The following is a 12,050-nucleotide window of genomic DNA, read 5'->3' as shown; positions in this document are numbered from 1 at the left end:
TGTGCATGTTAGTTTCATTGTCCAGATGAAATTTGGATTGCAAAAAGTGCTGCTTATTTAGGGCCCAGTCCCATAAGCCCTCACTCACCAACCTAGTGACCCATTGGAGACAAGAGGTGAATTCATGGGAGTAAGAGTTTGCAGAGTTTTGCCTGAGCAATGAATGCAGAATTAGGCCCTGAGTTTTTAAGGGACTGATCCTGAAAACCTCTATTGTCTTGCATTGTGCGTTAGTCCTTTACACCTGTGCAATGACGGGATGAAACGTTATCAATTAGAAGAGTAGTGTTTTATACCCATTTTGCACTAGCGTAAATGACTACTCATGGTACAAGGCAATGTGTTTTAAAAGGATGTGCTTAAAAACTATGGCCCAAATTCCTCCCATGAAGTGAATGAATAGAGTGAATTGAGGACGATTTTATCTGAGGACTAAATCCATGCCGGGAATGGAAAGCCAACGTTGATGGGGATACATTGACTTCAGCGACATACACGGGGATGAGGCTGCTATTCCAGCTAGGGGGACAGACTGGCAGTCCCAAAGGATGCGCTGTAGGCCTGTGTTCAGGCCTCAGTTGGGAGTGGTAGAATCCATTTAAGGCAGTGGTCTCCAAACTGTGGGGCGCACCCCGCTAGGGGGGCACGGCGGGGCCTGGGCCAGCCCCCACAGGGGGCAGGGAGGGAGCACCACGCTGGCCCTGCTCCTAGCACCTGGCCGCAGCTGTGGCTCCACTTCTACGCCCCGGCCCCTGCTGTGGCTCCAGCCCCACTCCCAGCTGCTGGCCCGTGGCCCTGTTCCCGGCCGCAGCTCATCTGGGGCTCAGCCTCCAACCAGCTCTGCTCCCAGCCCTGGCCCCGCTCCGAGCCCCAGCCCTGGCTCAGCTCCCGGAACCTGGCTGCGGCTCAGCCCCCACTCCCCATCCCCAGCTATGGGCCCGCTCCCCAGCCCCTGCTGCGACCCCAGCCATTGACCCGGCCTCCAGCCCCATTCCTGGCCCCCAGCTGCAGCTCGGCCGCCAGCCCACAGCCCTTCTCCCGGTCCCTGTCCGTGGCTTGTGGCTCAGACCCTGGCCACAGCTTGGACCCAGCCCCGCCCTCTGCCATGGCCCCAGCCCCTGGCCCCACTCCCAGCCCCCAGCCCAGGGAGGCACAGACACATTCCATTACTGGTAAGGGGGAGCGCGAAAAGAAAAGTTTGGGCACCACTGATCTAAGGTGACTATTTAGCATTGATGTTGTTTTTCATTTTCTCTAGTATCATTTGAAAGAAGCCGGCCTACTTGTGAAATCTAACAGTGCCAACCCCCATTTCTAGGAGCAAACAAGAAAATTAACTCAGGAGCTGTCATTTCTCTGGGATTTGATGCTGAGTTATTTGTGGTCCCAGTGGCAGAGCTAGCACAGGAAATTGTGTTTTTCTGCCTTTCCCGAGTTTTCAGTGATTGAGTAATACAATTCTTTGACCCTTTACCATCTGGCAGAGGTGCCGATGAAGCTTGGTTAATTTAACACAGGTTTTGTAAAATGTTTCAGTAACACGCCCACATTTTCTGATTCTAGAACAAGCACTTTTCCTTATGCCTGTTTCACAGAAATCAGTTGAATCCAGTGTATTCAGAAGGAAACGCATATCTGATCAACAAACAATTAATATTGCCTAGCTACTGTAAATGCCTGACTTAGTGCATGCGAAATCCTGAATATTTATTTCAGTTTTTGCTATCGCCTGGTCTTCCTAACAAGAATAATTTCAGATGAGAAATTATTCCAATGTGTCTTTTATGTTTTTCCAAAGAGTGTAATCAAAATGTATTGTTATTGGTTTATCCAGCAAGAAGTCACAAGAGTTTCCTGAAGCATCCAGAGATCAAATTGTGCGATTTTACTACCACTGTCAAGTTCTTGGGCAATCTTATTATTTATTAAGTTGTTTTATTAGCAAAGAAAAGCCACGTGTCCTTTTGCAGTTAAAAAATAAAGGCAAATGTGCATAAATGATTTAGTTTTGGGTCAATACAAAATGAAAGTTTTTCAGTGAACCATAGAATAAAAGGATTTTGATCAATTTGATCTGAAACAAAACTTTTTGTTTCTGAGGCATTTGTTTTCCTCGTTAAAAATGTTCGAAAATAAGTGAAGTAAAAATTGCAAAACAAAAAGTTCTTTCAAATTTTAAACGTTTCATTTTGAAAATGTTGCAACATTTTGATTTTTTTTTTTAATTTCGACCAAAATATTTCAACAAATTGGACACAAGTATGCAAAATGTTTCAATTGACCCAAATCTGCATTTTTTTTCAGGGGGGAAAAAAAGGTTTCAGCTGAAAAATTTCACCCAGCTCTATTTTGGACCACATCTTGCATGCCACCAAAACAACATGAACAAATTCCTTTGAGGTTGCATTGTGATGCAAAAGTGACATTGATTCTTGCTTGCATATCCTTTCTCCGGGAGAGAAAGATATTTCTCCACTAAGCCACTAGGATACCAAGAGCACTGCATTTTTCGGGACTGGTATTCCTTTGTTCCCAAGATCAGCCTGTTCTTCAGGAGGAGAATTGCAAGTAACAATGAAATGTACTTAGCCAGCAATGAGCAATTCTTCCGGTGGAAGCCCACAATAAAGAGGGACTTGCATCATCACAGTTATGCAAGGCAGAAAGCGATGAAAACGTCCTTTGAAAAGTGAATTGAGGGCTAGATCGTCCCAGCCTGACTCTGCTTGGTGAGCACTTGGTGCCGTTCATTTCAAAGGGACTACTTGTGTGAGGAAGTGCTCACCAGCATGAACGAGGCTTGCCCACTCCAGCTCCTACTGCTGCTGACTAATGCCAGACTAAGAGCCGTGGAGAGTGCAAGCCATCCTTTATCTACAGAACAGGGGGATGGCACAAACAGGGCCAGTGCAATGGCTTCCATTTTGGATGCCACCACTGCGACTCAACCAGGGATGTCCAGTCCTAAAAGCTTGAGCTGTTACAGCTTGAGAATCACTACTCTATAGCTAGGGGCTGTAACAACTCATATCCTCTCTAGATCAGCACAGAGCAGGACCTTTAACACACACTCCCTCTCCTAGGGGCATCATGGGGATAAATAAGTTAAAAAGATCATGAGACACTTAGATACTACAGTAATGAGGGCCATGTAAGTACTGTAGTTAGAATACGTGTACAGTATGTAGGAGTTTATGTGGCTGTCTTTTTTTTTTAATTTGTTGTAATTGGAAATGTGATATTATATGTGTGTTGCTGACTCCAGCCTTTTGCAAACGCTGCTGTCAGAAATCGGAAATTCTTTTGGGGATTATATCAGTCCATATCTGAATCTGGGCAATATTTGTATTAAGACAAGGTTAAAGAAGTGAAAACGTAGGATGAAGTAGTTTTACATCCGTAATGTGAGCTTGCTGCGTGAAGCCAATGACCTCAGCTACTACTTGGAAACCCCACTCACTTTTCAATTCCTGGAATTGTCAGTAACCATAAAGAGCTGTGAGGATTCACTGGGTTTCAAAGATGTGCACAAGCTTCGGAAAGAGCAGAGGCTCTCAGAAGAGGCCTGTACGATAGCTACATTTTACGGTCATAATTCATGGCTTAAGGTCATATTATATTTATATAAGGCCTGACTTACTCCCCACAGGAATGTTATAAGTCTGAATTAATCTTCCCCACAGGAATGTTATAAGTCTGAATTAATCTTTATACGACACTTCGAAGATGAAAAGCACAGCATTGGCGCAAAGAAGTATTATTATTCATCCGGAAGTGTTATAAAGGGCTCCACGTACTGTATAGATAAGAAATACTTCAACCGCCTCTGAAATGTGGCCAGGAGGCAGTCAGGCAGAAGGCAGCAATGACGAAACAATCAATTGCGCAAATACGAAATGGAAAATGACTTCCTAAGAAGGCGAACTGCAGAAAAGATCTGGGGGTAAGAGTGGATCACAAACTAAATATGAGTCAACAATGTGATACTGAGATTTAGGCATTAAGAAAAACTTCCTAACTGTCAGGGTAGTTAAACACTGAAACAAATTGCCCAGGGAGGTTGTGGAATCTCCATCAATGGAGATTTTTAAGAACAGGTTAGACAAACACCTGTCAGGAATGATCTAAATAATACTCAATCCTGCCTCAGTGCAGAGGACTGGACTAGATGACCTATTGAGGTCCCTTCCAGTCCTACTTTTCTAAATAGGCAAGATGATCACTCAGGTTGGAGTTTGACCAGGATACATGAAGTAGATGACTTTGCTATCAGCAATACTAAATGTATACAATTTGTATCTTTGTCTAGCACAAAATCTTCCCTTACATGCAGGGCACAAAAAGGTAGACTCCATGGCCAGATCTTGGCCCCATTGGGTACGTCTACACTGCAAAGAAAAACCTGTGGCTGGTTCATGCCAGCTGACTCGGACTCGTGGGGCTCGGGCTGGGGGGCTGTTTCATTGCTGTGTAGATTTATGGGCTTCGGCTGCAGCTCGAGCTCTGGGACCCTCCCACCTTGCAGGGTCCTAGAGCCAAGGCTGCAGCCTGAGCCCTGATGTCTACATAGCAGTGAAACAGCCCCCCAGCCCGAGCCCTGCGAGCCAGAGTTGGTTGGCATGGGCCAGAAGTGGGTGTCACTTTGCTGTGTAGACATATCTTCTAAGCCCTCTTTATGCCATTCCAGTGGCACAATGGTGTCTTAAAATGTCTTTGAGGCAGCAGCAAACCTTTTAACTGACTCTATACCAGCACCCTCTACCTCTTAGGCACAGGAGGACATGGGATGGGCTGGAAGCAAGAACGGGCAGGACTGGAGCATGGTGCAGTCTGATGATCTTGGCCTGCAAAGCGTCTGCCTGAAACCCACTATCTCCCAATGCAAGTAAGAGCAGCCCTGGGGCTGCTCTAGGCTATGTTGAGGGACAGGTTGGCCCCCAGCAGTCCCCAGGATCAGGGGAGTGAAAAGTTGGGATAACGCTGCCTACAACTCACCCACCTGCTCACCCAAGATGTGCCAGTGCCGCTCTGGTGCCACTGGAGACTTAGTCCCAAATGCCCAGGTTTTGACTAAATCAGTATGAAACCCATTCACCTCCCAGCACATTCTCCCTACAGTTTGCTGGTGTCTGGCTCTCCCAACCGTTGCTGGCTCGTTCGGCTTGTGATCACGTCTAAGGCAGCCAGTCAGCCGTTTTACAGCCGCAGCTCACTGCTCTGATCGGTCTGATTTGGAGTAAGTCCAGAGCACAGGCCACCACGCACCTCCTTCAGTTCTGCCCCTCCTGCATACAGAAGACAAGTCTGACAGCCGCCTTGACAAGCTCATTGCAGTGTAGGAGCCTGAGCCTCAGCTTGTGTAAATCAGCAGAACCCCCTTTACTTCAGTGGAGCTATGCTGATTTACCCCAGGTAAGGGCTTGGCCTAGTATGTTCGGCGGAGACATAACAAATGAAAGGCAATAAAAGAAATTGCTGGCCTCTGACCAATAGGTCATTTGCCCTTTGCTCCTTAATTTTGGCAATCCCATGGGTTGTTTGGGGCACTGTGTTGTATGGCAGAGAGATAAATGGATCTATCCCCAGCATAGCTCACTCGCTAGAGATTTGTAGTGAACTATGATCTCTTCATGAAGGTTGGGGAGAGGAGCAGCTGGAGAGATACCAACACAGAGTGACTCCCTCCCTACAAACCAATCAGGCCCCACAACCGTGCTGCCTCAACCCTTCCCTTCCTTGGTTTCTGCTGCAGGGTTGGCGCTGATTCTCTGGCAGCCTCCCTGAGCTGGCTGAAGCTCAATCCAAAGCTGTAGTGCTTGAGTCCATGAAAGCATGCCATGAGGAAAGTCGGTTGAAACAGAAAGGTGTGCGGAGCAGCTGCCATTACTGTGTAAGGACGTGAAGGGCAACGGCACAGGCCAAAGATCAGCCTCTGATGCAGCAGGGGGCAGATCTGTGCCAAGTAATGGTTGAATAAAAACAACATCGTTGTTCAGGACCAGCTCCCCATGCCGTAACAAGAACCCACCGCAAGCGGGAGGTCTCACCAAACTCGTCCAGGAGGAGGAGAGCTGTGGGGGAAACTTCTTGCCCCAGGCAGGGAGAGGAGGGGGAGCTCCCCTCTTTCTTAGCTGAGTGGGGGAGCTGTGTTCCTCTCCTCCCCCTCCCTTTCCTGCTCCCCCTTAATTGAACCCCTGAACATTTGGATAGTACAAATACATTTAAGATTAGCAGCCAAATTTTGGATGTTAATCTGAATCAAGATTGAAAAGAACCTCTTTGATGCTCTCCTGTCGCTCTATTATAAACAAAACCAAAAGTAACTGCTCAGTCATATGTTTAAATATTATAATAATTGCAAATGAATAGTAATTAACTCCTGTGGGGCCAGCTCGTCAGCTGGGGTAAGTTAGCCTGGCTCCCTTGAATTCAAGGGGGTTATATCAGTGGGAGATCTGTGCCCTTACTGCATTCTGTTTAGTGCCCATTATTTAGTTCAGTGTCTTCTCAGGGTTCACTCGCAGTGAGTTAGACCCCACCCAATGGCCTACATTGTAATTCTATGCTTACACTATGATGGACACGCTCAAGAACCAAATGTGGAAGTGTAATGGCTTCAATCTTCATCCACCCACTGAGGAGTGAACCAGGGACTTCCAGAATTAAAAAGCATAAGTTCCTACAGCTTCAGCTAAAGTGCCAAGGCACTAAAGATGTGGCCTGTACAACTCATAGCTTCTGTGGATTGGCCCAGCGGGACCTGTGACACATACTCACCAATGGGTTACAAAAGCAACTACCTGAAAAGCTACATATCTGAATGTCAGATGAACTGGGAAGTGAACATATGGCCAATTCAGTGTAAAAAAAAAAATGGTTAAACCAAACTAAACATATTGGAATAGCAGAGCCACAACACACACATACACACAAAACGTGATTTGCGGGAAACGTTATGTATTTAATCATAGTCATGCTCTAAAGAAAAAAACTTGAAATAACTGGTGATGTTGTTACAAATGGCAGTGTGTGTATGTGTGTCTGCTTAAAGTGGACTGATATGTGGGTCAGGTATTTGTAACTAATTCTGTGTTCTCTGGGACCACTGGCTGTCTGTTTCAGCTACACAGCGGTTCAGTAGCTCTCAGTTACTTCACTGTTTTCATTAGCCTGCTAACCTCAAGGTCATCCTGAGTTCCCATTTGTGCCATCTGATATGGACAACAGTGATAAACTCAGGTGACCGGGACAAAGTGTGACAGTATTTTACTAGGTGTATCTTTTGAGAGCATAAGAAAGGAAGAAAGGAAGGGAAACGTTAATTTATAATAGCAGTCAAACACTTCGCTCCTTGGGAAGTCCTTTGGATGGATTATGCAGTGAAAAGCAAACAGGGACATGTTTAGAAGGGCAGTAGAAGATGACAGGGAGAGAGATTATGCGAGTCAGTAGTTCTGTTCACTAAACTGAAACTGAACATTGCGATTTGTATTTAGAACATAGATCCTGGTATAAATCAGCATTGCTCCACTGAGGTAAGTCGCACCACACCCGCTAAGGATCTGGATTTTTATGGCATTATTTTTACTTTTTTCATTTGCTAATGTAATTGAAGAATAAATAGTTTGAGGGAGGATCTGAAGTATAGAATTTCAGCCTGATGGTATTATTTCCTCTGACCTATCCCCCACTTTCCCAAACATGACAAACGTGAGGCTCTCAGCAAGGTAGAAGGGAGACACTGAACGTAGATAGTTACTTAGATTGTAAGCCCTTTTTGTCCTGTGTTTGTACAGTGCCTAGCACAAAGAGGGCCTGATCAATGGCAGGAGCTCCTAGGTTCTACTACATAAATACTAATAATTAATAATTAACAAAGGAGTAGGTTTCCACTACATGTTTGTGAAGCACGGAGAACAATGGGACCCTAATCCCTCTTTGCAGCCTTTAAATGCTACTTAATGCAAATAATAAATAACAATAATTACTTAGTCAGACTTTATAGTAAGGTTCCATTTATGAATGGTTTATGAAGCTGTGACACATGGCTACAAAGGGTTAAACATCCTGCAAAATAAATAACCCTCAAAAGACATGTGGGGAGATAATTGTGTTTTTGTGAATTTACATATGTATGAGTAGGGTCGACAATGTAGTCAACAGTCCCTGTCTATGCTGTATTCTGATATCATTTAAATGAATTGTAAACACGGGATATCTCGGTATTCATCTCTCTTTGAAATGTACTGTGAATGGCGGAGGAACAAGCAAATGGCCTTATGTTAATTTGTATAGCTAAGTACCGGTGATGGACCTCCTTCAAAATCATCCTAATTACCTTTTGTTCCCAGAGGAAATCCCAACTTGTCAAAGAGGACATGAAATTGTATAAAAGATCCTTGGGGCCTGATTTTGTCATCTCAGATGTGCTGAGGCTTCATCAGGGGAAGTTTGAGTCGCAAGACTGAGGTCCCAGTTATGCTGGGACACCCTTAATATGAGATTGGACTATGACCTATGAACTATTTCTGAAAGAACTCTTTGCAACTACAAAGCTCACCATCTCTGCAATGAATCTGCATCTCAATGAATTGAACTCATGTCTGTATGTATATTGATCTTTTAACCATACTCTCTTTTGTTTTTTAATAAATTTTAGTTTAGTTAATAAGAGTTGGCTGTAGCGTGTATTTGGGTAAGATCTGAAACATTCATTAACCTGGGAGGTAATGTGTCCGATCCTTTGGGATTGGTAGGACCTTTTCTTTTATATGATGAAATAAGATTTACAGAAATTGTCATCATATTTGACGTGGGTACCTGGATGGAGGCCTGAGGCTGGATCACTTTAAGGGAACTGTGTTGTTTGGACTTCTGAGTAACCAGTAAGGTAATAAAGAAGCTGTTTTATGCTGGCTTGGTGAATCTAAGTATTGGAATATCCACCTGCTTTATGGGGATTGTCTGCCCCATTCTTTGCAGTTCACCCTAATTGAGTGACCACAGCAGGCTCCCCACTAGGACCCCAGTTACAGTGGCGTAGTCGTGCTTGGATACACATTACCACAGGTTAATTGGGTTTTTGGATCAGAACCACACGCTTGTCAAAATTTAATTTTGACATTGGAGAGTTTAAGGGTTAAAAATCAATTATCGTGAATGACCCATGATCAAGATCCTGACAGAAAAAGCCTGGAAGAATTGTGCTTACAGAGAGGGCTGTATTTTAAGCAAAAGGCCCCAGAGCAGGAACTGAAAAATGTGTTAATTGCCAGGGATAAGGAAGCAGACCCATCGAAAATGCTTGCAGTGAGAAACCAGCATCTAGAACTTGAACAAAAGCAAAAAATAGCTGATATGAAAGGAGAAGCTGCTGAAAGAGAACGCCTGTGTTTGGAACATGGACAAAAAATGGCATATATTCAATTGTAGGAACTAGAAGCTAAGGCAAAAGTGGACAGACTTACGCTCCAACTCGAGAATAAAGGAACAAGAAGAACTGTATCATCCTGAAAAACCAGTTCCTCTCAACAACAAAGATGGGGATAGAATCTATCCAGTTTGTAACAATGTTGGTATGTTGTTTGACTCTAAGCAGTGGTCTGTGTGTAACCAAATTTACCCCAACACTGCCACCTTTTATGAAGATGCTTTTACTGTGAGCTCAGGTGAAGGTAATCCCATAACTCTCAGCTCTGTATATTTTGGATATGTCTTGTAGTCTCTTGGTGGACTTGACATCTGATTCCATGTGGAAGCAGAGGTTGGTAATGGAAGGACAAAAGAACCTTGAGTCTAACATGGGTGGCAAGACAGATTACGCAAGGGAACTGTCTGTAATTCCATGTTCAAACTGTTATAGTGCCTGAGGAGTTTACACTTGATAATTGGCTGGTGAAATCTAAGTATAGAACTCAGCACCAATTTGGAGTTTGTGCCCTGGTTCCTAACAGTCTGCCCTGAGGTTGGTCCTCACGCTCAAGTCACTGTCAGACAGCTTGACAGTCTCCCTACAACGGCTGTGTTATGCTATATTTAGAAAGACTCTTTCCTCTTGCCTGTCCTATATTGTATATACGGTAAGCACTATCCGGATCCTTGCTAGAGACAGGATGGGCTAGGAAGAGTTATAGTACTGCAGAGAAGTGGCTCCACCTTTATCTGTAAATATCCTATTTTTGCTTATGAATGTTGCTCTGTGTTTAAACAATCCTTTGAGGGCAGGATTTCCCTGCTTGCTATTGCCCCTTTACTGGCCCTGCTGGTAGCCCTTATTAAGAAGGACTGATCTGTTAAAAGCATCATTGACTCATAGACTTTAAGGCCAGAAGGGACCATCATGATCATCTAGATGAACCTCCTGCTGAGCATACAGCAGGCCAGGTGATTGCTCTCCTGCCCCTCTGCTTTTTCCTGGCTGGAGAAACGAGTTTGTCTTCAGTTTTAAAAGAATGTCTAAAGGTGAAATTCTTATGAGGCTAAAAAAAGGCCCCATCTTTCCTCTTTACTCGTGTGGCCTGATCCAGGGGTTGGAAATCTTTCAGAAGTGATGTGCTGTGTCTTCGAGTATGTCCAGACTACCCGCCAGATTGGCGGGTAGCGATCGATCTATCGGGGATCGATATATTGTGTCTTGTCTAGACGCGATATATCGATCCCCGAACGCGCTCCCGTCGACTCTGGAACTCCACCAGGGTGAGTGGGGGAAGCCGCGGCCATCGATCCCGCGCCGTGAGGACGGGAGATAAGTCGAAATAAGATACGTCGACTTCAGCTACGCTATTCCCGTAGCTGAAGTTGCATATCTTACATCGACCCCCCCCTGCCCCCAGTGTAGACCAGCCCTTCATTTATTCACTCTAATTTAAGGTTTCACGTGCCAGTAATACATTTAAATATTTTTAGAAGGTCTCTTTCTATAAGTCTATAATATATAACTAAACTATTGTTGTATGTAAAGTAAATAAGGTTTTTAAAATGTTTAAGAAGATTCATTTAAAATTAAATTAAAATGCAGAGCCCCCGGACCGGTGGCCAGGACCCGGGCAGTGTGAGTGCCACTGAAAATCAGTTCGGGTGCTGCCTTCGGCACGCTTGCCATAGGTTGCCTACCCCTGGCCTGATCCATAGCTGCTGTAATCAGGAGTGGAGCCAGGCTGCTGAAATAATGGAGCCCGGCTAACTTTCACAGCTGAGGATCTGTCCCATTGTGTAGAAAGTTTCTTCCAAAGTTATCTCATTTTTATATCTTGTTCCTACTGAAACCAATAGGGCTTTTTTGGAGCAAGCTACAACTCAATGTGAATAAGGATACGTCTACACTAGAGATGGATGGTGTAAATTCCAGTGCGAGCAGACATACCCCCCACTAGCTCTCATTGAGCTGGTGGGCTAAGAATATCAGTATAGCTGTGCTGGCACAAGTGGTTAGCCGCCCCAAGTGCAATCCGGTCCAAAACCATTGGTACACACTCAGGGTTGCGCACACAGTGGCTACACTTCCATCAGTCAGACCTAGCCTGGGTCTGTCTTCCCCAGGCAGCGGTTTACCCCTTCCAGCTCTAGCAGAGACATACCCTAAGGGTGGTCGAGCTGAGCCCGTGGTGCTCTTGTTTGAGCAAATAGCCCCTTTGTGGCCCCATGTCTACCAGTGATTCTGACCTAGTGAGAATGCAGTTTCCTGACCCTGTGTCTAAGTTACAGGCCCAGATCATCGGGTGGTACAAATCAGTGTAATTTATACTTGCTGAGGAGCTGGCCCATGCATGTAACAAAACTGTGGCCACTTAGAACTTTACACATGCCGCTTATGCTGCTTTCACTCTGGCTCCTTGGTGTGTTTTGGAAGCAGCAGGGCTAGCACCCAGATTTCCCTGGTGTAAAAACAGCACAGGTTAGCACTACATGAGCTCAACAAGTCTCTCTGTGACCAGTACAGGGCCAATGACTCATTATTGAGCAGTTCTGATTCCCTCCAGCAGAGGGCAGTGGTACACACAGCCTACATTACATGCCTAAACATTGTAAAGACTGTATAGTTGGGGAATTTG

The sequence above is a fragment of the Terrapene carolina genome, unplaced genomic scaffold, assembly GCF_002925995.2.
Source record: "Terrapene carolina triunguis isolate 2854851 unplaced genomic scaffold, T_m_triunguis-2.0 Scaffold132, whole genome shotgun sequence".
NCBI classification, from domain to species: domain Eukaryota; kingdom Metazoa; phylum Chordata; order Testudines; family Emydidae; genus Terrapene; species Terrapene triunguis.
The sequence above is the reverse complement of the archived record's forward strand: the minus strand, read 5'-3'. Positions refer to the sequence as shown.